Source organism: Acomys minous (assembly GCF_964271855.1).
Source record: "Acomys minous genome assembly, chromosome: 19".
NCBI classification, from domain to species: Eukaryota; Metazoa; Chordata; class Mammalia; order Rodentia; family Muridae; genus Acomys; species Acomys minous.
Genome location: NC_140499.1, coordinates 2,697,138 through 2,709,858, shown reverse-complemented (window position 1 = coordinate 2,709,858; position 12,721 = coordinate 2,697,138).

The following is a 12,721-nucleotide window of genomic DNA, read 5'->3' as shown; positions in this document are numbered from 1 at the left end:
TCCTATCCAAGCTGCCTCATTTGATCTTTCGTCACTCAGCTGAAATTCCTCTTACAGTCCACCAGCACCCAAAGATGACACATCAATCTACCCAAGATACCTAACCATAGAGACTACAGAATTTTCATACAAGAAATGTAATTTGGCATATACTTAAAACCTGAAACTGTCAACTGTCTGGTGTGGAGGCCGGGATAAGAGAAGGGATAAGCAGGTCACCAAGATAAGACTTGATGGCCTGTGACCTTATGGTACAGGAGGAGGTCCCCTTCAGTCACAGACCTAGGGGAGGGGAATAGGGTGAAAGCAGGAGGGAGGGAGGAATGGAAGATACAACTGAGGGGAAAACAATTGAGATTTAATCTGAATAAATTAATTAAATAGAAAAAAACTGAAACTGTAATTGCAGCAGATACCAAATACCAAAGACTAGGAAGTTGATGTTGAAAGGGAAAATTTTTAATTAGCATTAAAGCAACCAGAACAGCAGAGCTCTCTAACTCATAAGTGCAGGTCGACAGGTATGCTAGCCCAAGGTCCCAGATGATAAGTCACAAAGAATGCAGAGATAGGAGACAAAGGCCTATTGAGTGTTCCAGGGACCAGCTGGCCATAAAAGATAGGGAGGATACACAAGGACAAATTCCTAAGAGAAACAGGTACCGGACATGGTCAAGTGAGTAATAAGCCAAGACCCCTCATCCAATCTTATGGTGTCTGCTTAATCCCCCCTTGAGGCCTGCACACAATGTTCCAGGTTTGAGTTTAACCAGATGTGTTGTTAGCTCAGATAAACATCTACCCTCGGGTTCCAAAAAAAACAGGAACCAAGGACTGTTCCCATGTGATTAAGTCTGAGCTTACCCCAGATCTGCCTATGCAATTTGCTGATGTTCAAATGTTTGAAACAACCAATCGTGTGTGGCCGCGCCAAAACTTCCCACTCCCCCCGACCCTTGCCCATATAAACCCCTAACCCCTGGGCTTCTGGGTCTACCCCTCTGTCTCCTGCATGAGATACGTGTCGACCAGGAGCTCCGCCAATAAACTGCCTCATGTGTTTACAGCAAGACGGTCGTTTGGGTGTCTTTGGGTGCGCGCCATCCCGAGGCTTGAGTGAGGGTCTCCCTTTGGGGGTCTTTCAATGTCAGCCATGACTGTGACCATATACTTGAAATAACCTAAAAGAAATGAGACTAAATAGATGGTGCAGTGATTAGAAATGCATGCTGTTCTTTTAGAAGATCAGAGTTTTGTGCCAAGCACCCACACCAGGCAGCTCAAAACTACCTGTAGCTCCAGGGGATCTAGATGCCCTCTTCCGGTCATATACTTCCATAAAGATACATACACATACACATACACAAAACTGAAAATTAAATAAATCTTTAAAAGAAAGAGATTTGTTTTGCTAGTGGTTTCAAACATTTTGTTTTAGGTTGTTTAGTCTGGTTGCTTTAGTCCTGTGGTGGATAGGACAGGAGCATGTGGCAAAGAAAAACTGCTCACCTAAAGGCAGCTAGGAAGCAAAGATACGAAGAGGAGCCAGAGAGCTGATCTTTGTCAAGGGCACAGCCTTGACCTAACTTTTTCACTCCACTCCTTTCCTGCCTCTAAAAGGATCCACCATCTGTCAATTGTATAGCTAAATGGACACAAACTGCAAGACATGACCACTTCAAAATCCTACAACCTCCCTCAGGACTCTCAGATGAGCCTAGCCCAGGGCACCAGCACCTGCCGCACAGATGAAATCACCAGTCCTGCTGTCTGTATCCTCCGCTCACCCTATTGGAGAGAGGGGCTGGAGCTCTGGAGAGCAATAGGTACAAGGAAGAAGCCAGAAGGAAGAGTCCATTACAGGAGACAAGCACTTCCACACCAAAAAGAATCATAGAATACTACGACTAAAATTTACAATTAAAGACACCCTAAGAACATGTCTTTGTTGAGTTACTATTGTTGTGATGAAACACTGTCATCAAAGCAACTTGGGGAAGAAAGGCTTTGTTTACATTACACCTCTGTACCACTGTTCGTCATTGAAGGAAGTCAGAACAAGGACTCAGAAGGTCAGAGACCTGGAGGCAGGAACTTATGCAAAAGCCATGAAGGCGTGATGCTTACTGCTTTCTTCGGCCTGCTTTCTTTTTTATGTATATTTTATTTATTACGATTTATTCACATCACATCCCAATTGTTATTCCCTTCCTCTTATCTTCCCACCCCCACACTTCTTCTTCCACCTATTCCCCTCCCCTAGATTGACGTGTCCAGGCCCATGGGAAAAATCGAATCAGGGTTCACCTGAAAGAGGGAGTGGGGATTGAAAGTAGAGTACAGAGACACAAGAAATAATGAGTCAAAAATTTCTGGTCAAGACTCTCTTTATTTCGGATGAGTAAGACTATATAGTAAGGTCAATGGGATCTATTCTGATCCCCCTCTCCCTAGCTCCCAGGCAAGAACACAAGAGCCTGAATAGCTCCCTGTAAGAACTTCCTATTTTTGAGTAGCTCTCTGAAAGAATTTCATTAACCCTCTAGGTGTTTCTCAGTAGGGACTTCCCTACTTCTTTCAAAGGTAAATAGCCCAAGGATGGCCCAGAACACAAAGACCACCTCCAACAAAGCTCAGCAACTGGAAGGTCACAGCATGCAGCCTAAGCACGGGATTTCTGACATGGCAGAATTTAGCACATCTTCCCACACTAGATATCTGATGGGGGGCCCTCCTACCCCAACTGCCTGGTGATGACCTATTAAGTCTCATCAGGATAGCCTGCATCCCCTTCATTTCTGTGCCCATTAGGCCCTCTTACCAAGGGGTAGTGACCAAATCTTGGCTACCAGAGTGTATGTCAGAAGTTTAGGAGCAGTCTCCCTTCCCCACCCCCATCCCAACTCTCACGTCCAACCCCAATGGAGAATCTGTAGTCCATCATTAATTCTGAATAGGGACACTGTCAACAGAAGAAAGCAACAATCTTCATCAACCCTACATCTGACAAACGGTTAATATCTAAAACATATAAAGAACTCAAGAAATTAAACACCACCAAACCAAATAACCCAATTAAGAAATGGGAAGCAGAGCTAAACAGAGAATTCTCAACAGAGGAATATCAAATATCAAAAAAAAAAAAAACTTTAAAAAATGTTCAACATCCTTAGTCATTAGGGAAACACAAATCAAAATGACTCTGAGATTCCATCTTACAACCATCAGATTGGCTAAGATCAAAAACTCAAGTAACAGTACATGGTGGTGAGGATGTGGAGAAAGGGGAACATTCCTATATTGCTGGTGGGAATGCAAACTTGTACAACCACTTTGGAAATCTATCTGGTACGGTCTCAGAAAACTTGAAATAGGGCTTCCTCAAGACCCAGCTATTCCACTCCTTGGAATATACCCAGAAAATGCTCCACCACACAAGGACATGTGTTCAACCATGTTCATAGCAGCCGTATTCATAATAGCCAGAACCTGGAAGCAGCCTAAATATCCTTCAGTTGAAGAATGGATAAAGAAACTGTGGTACATTTACACTATGGAATACTACTCAGCTATTAAAAACAAGGAAATCCAGAAATATGTGGACAAATGGATGGGACTAGAAATGATTGTACTGAGTGAGTTAACACAGAAGCAGAAAGACTCACATGGTATATAATCACTAGCCCAAAAGGCACATCCAACAAAAGTCTTCACTTACCAGAACATTGGGGGAGATGTGAGGATATCCTACTGAGACTCTCGGTAAGAAAAATATAGGAGATGGGGAAATAGAAGGATGCAAAGGGTCCTAGAAACCTACAAGAAGAACATCGTGATGGGTAGATCAGGGCCCAAGGGGATCTGCTCAAACTATTGTACTAACCAAGGACAATACAATAGTAAACATCAAACCCCTACTCTGATCTACCCAATGGACAGGACATTCTCCATAGTTATGTGGAGAGTAGAGACTGACTTTCAAATGAACTCTGGTGCTCCATATTTGACCACCTCCCCTTGGTGGGGAGGCCTGATGGCACTCAAAGAAAGAATAAGCAGGCTACCAAGATGAGACTTGACAGCTTATGATCACATAGTGGAGGAGGAGGAGGTCCTCCTCTGTCATAAACCTAGGGGAGGGGAAATAGAGTGAAAGTAGGAGGGAGGGAGGAATGGGAGGATACAAGTGATGGAATAACAATTTATTTGTAATCTGAATAAATTAAAAAAATTAAAATTTAAAAAAACAGCTATACCACTCCTAGGCATAGACCTGAAAGATGCTCTACCATACAACAAGGATATTTGCTCAGCTGTGTTCATAGCAGCTTTATTCATAATAGCCAGAATCTGGAAACAACCTAGATGGCCTTCAACCAAAGAATGGATAAAGAAACTGTGGTGCATTTATACAATGGAATATTATTTAGCTATTAAAAACAAGGAAATCTTGAAGTTTTCAGGCAAATGATCATGCTAAGTAAAGTAACCCAGAGCCAGAAAGACACACATGGATATTATTCCAACACAGATGTCCTCTGAAAGACGCCACCCAGTAGGGAAATGGAGACAGATAGTTGGACTTGAAGCCATACTCTTGGCAAAATGCTGAAAGCTTTAGGGAAAAATGGAAGGTCCAGGAGGGAGGCAGGAGCTCCACAGGGAGACCCTCAAAGCCTGTGGTTCTGGACACAGTGGTGGCTGCACAAACTGATGCACCAGGCAAGGACAACGCATGTAGAGAACCTAGATGCCTTGTAACCTTCAGCCTGCTCTCTTATAGAATCCCCAACAGCCACCCCAGGGATGACACTACTCACAGTGGGCTGGGCCTTCCTTCATCAATCACTAATTAAGAAAATGCTTTACAGGCTTGCCTACAACCTGATTTATAGAGGAATTTTGAGGTTCTTTCCTCACAAATGACTTTAGTTTGTGTCAAGTTGAAACAAAAGCATCCAGCATAGCACAGAAAATGTATAGAGTAGCTTTTAATTCATTTTCACTCACTCATTGACATCTTAAAGCTTCAGAAACAGGCTATGGTTGGTGAATGAGAAATGTCCCCCATACGTTCATGTAATTGAATATTTGGTCCCCATTGGTGACCCTGCTTGGAAAGGTCCCGCCTTGCTAGAGGAAGTATATCAATGGGAGGAAGACTTTGGGGGTTTATAACCTCACCTATTTCCTACTCGCTCACTGCTTCCTATGTGCAGGTAACAATGTGATCAACCATCTCCTGTGCCTGCCACCATGACATGTCTCTCCCACCATGGTGTACTCTATCTATGCCTCTAGAACTATAAGCCAACATAAAGTATTTTTTCTTTAAGTTGCTTTTGGTTCTGATATTTTATTACGGGAACAGAAAAGTAAGGAAGACAGAGGACCTCCATTTAGTCAGCTATATAAAGGGTACAGCGAACATGCTGAGCCTTATAACAATTAGATATAACACACACAGACAGTAACTAAACCACTTTCTAGGCCAGAACATGTACAAAATTACTTTTTTTCTATGCTAAAATTTAAGCTAGTCAACCCTCATATGTTTATAAAACTTCAAATGCTTTTTTGGAGAAGTGAGTAGTGTTCTCATAAGACTTTTCTTTTAAACTTTTGTGTGTATGCAGATATGTACATGTATGTGGGATATATGAGCCTGGGTGTGCAATTGCAGACATTAAAGGTCAACATTAGGTGTCCTCCTTGATTGGTTTCCATAGTTTTTAGGGGTTAAGGGCTTTTTGTTTTGGATTTTTTTTTAATTTTGGTTTGTTCTGTTATATTGTTTGGATGGGTTTGGGGTGTTGTGGCATTTTCTTTTTTTTTTTTTTAAAGACATGATCTCTAAAGAACTTAGAGCTCTTTAATTGTCTAGACTAGCCATCCCATGGACCTTCCTGTCTCTGCCTCTAAGTGCTGGGGCTATGGGTATACACCAGCATACTCCAGAGATCTGAACTTAGGCCCCCAGACATACTTTACTCACTGAGCTGTCTTCTCTGCTGCTGAAAATTTTAACCCTTTCTCAGTCATCTGCCATTCTGACACCATCACTGATATTTGAACATAGATGTGGCTTTTGAGTAGAATCTGCTTTAATGAGAACTACCCATAACCCAGCATAATTCTGCTTATTACATTACAGATCAGTCAGACTGTAAATGGGAGGAGGGAGGCAAGATGGAGTTTGGAGAAGGACCTCAATGATTACGTTCTTTTGAAGTGGTCTTATAATGAATGGACAGTCAGCTTTCCTTATTTGAGATGCTTTCTGCATTGAGGAAACTGAAAAAACAATGCCATCCATGTGTCTCATTCTCTGATCTCTACATATTGTCATCAAATGTGCACATATGTATCCATTTGCCACCTCTGTGTGCTGCTCACTGCCACAACCTGCAAAGGTGTCCCAAGTGTTGGGTTTATAACAGCACTTGCCTGGGACCAGAAGATATGCATTAAAGGTGACATTTCAAAGATCATTGTTTCAGTGCCAGCTCACAAGTGTTTTGACAAGAATAAAATACAAACCCTAACTCATTCTGGAGCAAACATTGTACAGCCAAATGATTTATATGATGACAGAAAAGGTGAAATCCATGACCTTTTCTCCAACTCTATTCTAACTTCTGGAATTGAAATAAAGAAATCCTAAGTCTTCCTATATCCCATGTGAGCACACAAAAAGTACTGTCTTCAAAACAGCTTTTCAATACATCAGGCAGGCTTTCTATGTATGAGGCAATTACCTAAAAAAGCTAAGAAACAAAAAATAAATATGTATATAAAGTTATTTATATGGATATAGATATAGATATATAATATATAGTATACACACACACACATATATATATGACTTTAACTGTGGAGCTTTGTAAAAATGAACTACCACACAAATAATGTCTTGAATGTTCTTCAGTATAAATTGTTAGTAAATTCCAGGTAAAGCAAAGATAATTTCACTGTTAACAAAATCTTTTCCCTTTTAAGTTAATGGGAAGGGTGGTGAAGGTAGAGGAGGATGAATAAGGAAGCAAGGAAGGATACGCAAGGGAAAACTGCACAACTTCCCATTCAGATGCTAGAAGGTCAAAGAGAGCTACCTGCAGCAGCATGCTGGCGTGTGATAGTGGAAATGAACATCGAAGAGAGCTAACACTGCATCAGCGTGCTGGAGTGTGATGGTGGAATCATGGAAATGAACATCGGAGAGAGCTAACACTGCATCAGTGTGCTGGTGTGTGATGGTGGAAATGAATGTTGGAGAGAGCTAACTGCAGCAGCATGCTGGAGTGTGATGGTGGAATCATGGAAATGAATGCACGTTTCTTTGTATTGTTTTTCCAGAGAATGTTTCTCTGTGTGTAGCCTTAGCTGCCCTAGCACTTTCTCTATGGGCCATGCTGGACTTGAACTCATAGACATCAGCCTGACTCTGCCTCCTGAGTACTAGAATTAAAGAGGTACACCAGCACTGCCTTCCTGGCAATGAGAGCATATCTTTAAGGAAATTTCAAAATTGTTTTTGGGTTGAATGTAATGACTAAAATACACAACTAGTTTATTTGGTTGGTTTTGTTTGTTTTATTAAATCAGAATTGTTACAATTGAGGAAACTGTTGTGTTGAGGGCACAACTCTATTCCACAAATGAGAAAGTGTCCCTGCTAACTCAAGAGGCTGGACATCAGTATTGCAATGCTGCAACTCAAGCAACAGACGTCCACTGTTAAACAGAAGGAGATATGTTTGATGTCAGCTAATTGACTAAGAAATATGGATCTTCAGCTTACTCTTTAGACATGATTCTTCTAGAACATACTCTTTGGTGAGAGCTGCTGTCCCAAATGAGGAATTCTTAAACAGCCATTTATAAAGCTGTCCCAAATGAGGAATTCTTAAACAGCCATTTATAAAGCAGACAGTATCTGAAAACAGAGGAGCCCACTCGTTTATGGCACTGTGAACTCCATGTCAGCCTTTACAGATGGCTCTCTTTTTATCAAGGACAGTCTGAGTCATTTAAGGAAACTACAATTGTTTATCCCATATTTCTTTCTTCTTGTTAATAAAGAGCTTCAACAAGAAAAGTCCCTACTCTACAGTGCTTCAGTTTGAATACATTTATAAAATTAACTTGAAAAAACTTGGAGTTGATTAGTTCCATTAGCTATTCTGTCAACAAATGCAACTCATCTAATCAGTCATAATTAACACTGATGTTGGATAAGAGGCTCACACAGGGAAGCTGGTTGACATGCCACACTGGCCCTCCAGGGATCTGGGTGAGATTGCTCTTCAGCTTCAAGTTGGAAAAGGAGAATGTGTGTTTGCTTTGGCCAAGTTGGCAAAAGAAATGTATGCCCAGCCACTCCTGGGTACACGTTTAGTAAACCTGGCAGATAGACTCTAGTTTTCTCCAGAAATATGGTCTAAATTCTATAATCCTGGCATGTGAGTGAAGTCAAATGCCAACCTAACCTGTGCATCAGTCTAGAAAGATTAGAGAGCATCGCCCATCTAGGGCAGCAATAATTAAATTACTGTGCTTGTATGGCTTAATGCAATCCACTAGGTGATAGACGAGAGGCTGCGCTCATCATTGGGTCATGCCAGACATCACCCAAACTGATGAGGAAGAAGTTTCTGGAACAGTTTGCTGCTCACAGACATGTACCATCAGGATTGAAGCCACCTGGGCTCCCCATAACTCAAATGCCACTGTTTATTTTCCTCAGACTTGTTATTTGAAGTAAGAGAGGGTATTTGGATTTTTATTGTCATTTGCTAAGGTATAAGTGGTATGGGGGGGTGAGGTGGGGAAAGTGTATGTCATGGGTGTGAGAGCACATGTCCTTGCATGCATCATGCATATGGAAGGCAGAAGCCGACATCATGTTCCTTACTAGCTCTATACCTTTTTATATTGATTCAGAGCCTCTCACTTGAGATCAAAACTCACCAGTTCAACAAGTAGAGACTGTCACCCCATCAAGGGATTTCCTGCCTTTAGCACCTCTGTGCTGAGATTGCAGGCAGGCCACCAGCTTTCATATGGGACCTGGGGAATCAAACTCTGGTCCTTAGGCTGGCACAGCAATCTTTTTTAACCACTGAGCCATCTCCCTGGTCCCTGTTTGCTTTTAACCAGTAAAATAGCCTTTAGTTCTCCTAGAAAAGAAAGAAAGAACAGAAGCTAGTGCTACAATTGGCACCAAGGAACCCCAGATCCTGTTCCCCTGATGGAATTTGCATCTGAAGCTTGGATTTTTCCATATTTCCTTTTCAACTACATAGTTCACATCAGCCTGCAAAAATGTAGGTCTTCATTCAAAATCTTCTCCCTATGTTTCCTTCCTTCTTTTCCTTCCTTATGTCTCATGCCCACTCTGTCTCTTTCTTTGTTGTAAGATTAGGTTATGCTGCTCAGGCTGATCTTGAATTCCTAGGCAAACTGATCCTCCCAGCTCACCCTGTTAAATAGCTGTGTCTCCAAGGGTACACCATCATGCCTGGCTTTCAATGAGTTTTATTTTTAACTAGTAATGATTTGATGTTTGGTTTTTTTTTTTCAAACAAAGTCACAATACCTTTATACAACCACCTGCGTGGGTACTCTGGACTGTCTAGCTTGCTTCTGTTCTCTCATAAACAAAACTGCACTTCATCTAAGCCTGTGTTAGTCTAAACTAAAGAAAAGTTTATCTGGGTCCCTGCCTCAGCTTCCCCAGCAGCAAACCTACAGGTTTATGGCATCTGGGTATTAGCATATTTCTTAGTCCTTAAGCCTTCATTTTTACCCTCTTTTCTCTACTGGAGTTTATCTTCTCCATGGCCTCTCCTCCCTAAACCAGGAACTCTCCATTCAACACCTTCTAGAACATTTGATTGGATTGACAATCCATGATTCATCTTCTTCCTCCTCCAAGAACTCATAACATGCCATTTCTTTGCACATTCTCAGCAGCCTCTTGAGGTTCCCGTCCTCTGCCTTCTATATAGGAAGTTGCCCCTTTCCTATCTCTGTGGCTCTTCCACTCCTTTCTCAGTCTCCCTCTGAATAACCATTCTACTTCTAAATGAACTGCTGAAACTAAGCTGACAGTGCAATGTGGACAGTAACATCTGGGTAAGCACTGAAACAAAGGTTGATGTGTATGCTGCTCCAGCCAGGCAAATACAAGGAGTAACACCTCAAAGTGTTGGTGCTGTTTAACTATAAATAGCTTTAAATCACATCCTTACATTGAACCAAACAAATACACATATTAAGTTGTATGCTTAAGATTTTTTTTCCATTTAACTGAATGTCAAGCTCAGTCATAAAACAAAGAAATAAACACATGTGTATGGAAGAATAAGTTGCAAAATTAAAATGAATGCACACAAGAAGCATAAATTTTCTAAGGAAAATGGCCCTGTTTACTCCAATTCTCCCCTCTCCAAATGACAGCCTCAGATATTTGTAACTTTATGACTTTTCACAGGATTCTTAGAATCTATGTTGAAAACTGTGTTTAAATATCCTTTCAACCCTGTTTCATTTCTAGTGATACCATCTCTGAAAATAGTTCCATGCATATAATAGTCACTATATCTTAAAACCATATGTCACTCTAATTCATCTCTTCCTTGACTGATGTGTTCAAGTAGTTGCTGGGCAACCTCATGTTTACACTTTCACCCACTTTCTTGTGTCCTTCTTACCTTAATTACCCTTCACCTAATTCCTACTCCATTATTTTTACATTTTTCATATTGCATTTACTTGTTTGGAAGAGGTACACATGTATAGAGGCCAAAGAAAAATTTTCATGACTCAGTTCTCTTCAACCTTGTGGGTCCCAGGTGTTGAATCAGGTCAAAAAAACTTGGCAGCAAGCACCTTTACTCACAGAGACATTTCCCAGGCTCAAGAGCCTACTTACTTTTGCTTAAAGTATTCTAATTGTATCTGAATAAGTTACTCTTGTCAACTTGGTTGAATTCAGAGTCACGTAGGAGTTTAGTGGAGCACCTGATGAATGCAGAAGACTTCTCCTAACCTTAATCATGCTAGATATGAGGGCTCGGACACAATCAATGCATAATATGATTACATTATCAAAAATTGGTAAAAGGTAGGAACTGTGCTTCTAATTAGAGGAAGTGGGTCACTGAGGACATTTCCGTCTTGTTCTCTCTTGCCTTGGAATATTAGTCTTTCCTCTGCTCTCAATCTAGTATGAAAAAGATCCTCTGTCACATCATTACATGATGATGTTCTTCCATATCACAGACTCTGAAGCACAGAAGCAAGTGGCCATTAACTGAGCCCTCTGAAACTGTGAGCCAAAAGAAAGCATTTCTCCTTAAGTCAATTTGCTCATGCATTTGCTCATGGAAACAAAAAATTAACTAAAACAGTCGTGTTGGTTACTTTTCTTCTTGCTGTGACAAAAGACATGACAGAAGCAATGTAAGGAAGGAAAAATTTACTTTGGCTCACAGTTTGAGGGTACAACCACCACGTGGGAAAAGCATGCCAGCACAAGTATGAGGTCCGGTCCCATTGTGTCTGCAATCAGGAGAGACCAGTACTCTTTCTAGTTTACTTTCTATTGTTGTAATAGAACAATTTGACCAAAAGCATCTTGGAGAGGAAGGGGTTTATTTGGCTTACATGTTCCAAGCATAGTCCACCACTGAATGAAGCCAAGGTAGGAACTCGAGCAGAGGCCTGAAATGAATGTTGCTTACTGGCTTGCTTTCTTATATAACCCAGGACCACCTGTCCAGGAATGACACATTAATCACTGGGTCCTCCTACATTAAACACTCATGCATTGCACTCAAGCAAGCACCCATGAAATCTCCCATAGATGTGCCGATAAGCCAATCTGGTGGAGGCTTTTTCCCAGTTGAAGTTCCCTCTTTCCTGATGACCTGAGCTTGTGTTGAGCTGACAAAAACTAACCAACACAATGATGGTTCCCGGTAGCTCTCTCCTTTCCCCCCTTTTAACTAATCCTCAGACTTCAGCCCATGGTCAAGATGACCAGTCAACCCACAGGAACATTCTCCAGGCAGACCTAGATGTGTGCCTCTAAGTTAATAGCAAATTCAGCCATGTTGGCAATGATGATTACCCATCACAACACCCCCACCCTTTTACCTGCATATAAATTATTCATTATTTGTCATTGTCAAAGCTGCCTCTGACTCTCAACATCTCCTGCAACAGGATAGAATTCTTCAGCCTGACAAACATAAGCTCACTGTTCTCTGACTCTAACTTGCAACGTTCTTTAGGCGCTCACAAAAACTTCTCACTGGAGTCTTGAGTTAACGTGAAAATTTTGCTGTGTATAAGGAGAAAAGTGAAGATATAATCCATTAACCACATTGACACTTCAATAGATAAAATTTGCTTCAGAAGTCTGCTCTGGTTCTTCTCTCTGAGAGCAGAGCCTGCCTCCCAGGGCTGGCATGTATTAACTGGGATCCAGCATATGCTGCAGAGGTAACCATATTTAACTGTCCACCAGGGCCCTCTCACCCTGTGCTGAACTGCTGCCAGCTCCCTTGGGCCCTATGGATTTGCATGTATGTACATGCTTTTACCTTTGTGTCATCTCAGCAGGAACCAATGAACCTAAGATATTAAAATGTAATTTGCTCAGATCTTTGCCTTCAGGATGAGCCCTAAGATGCTGCCATCAGCTAGAAAATCT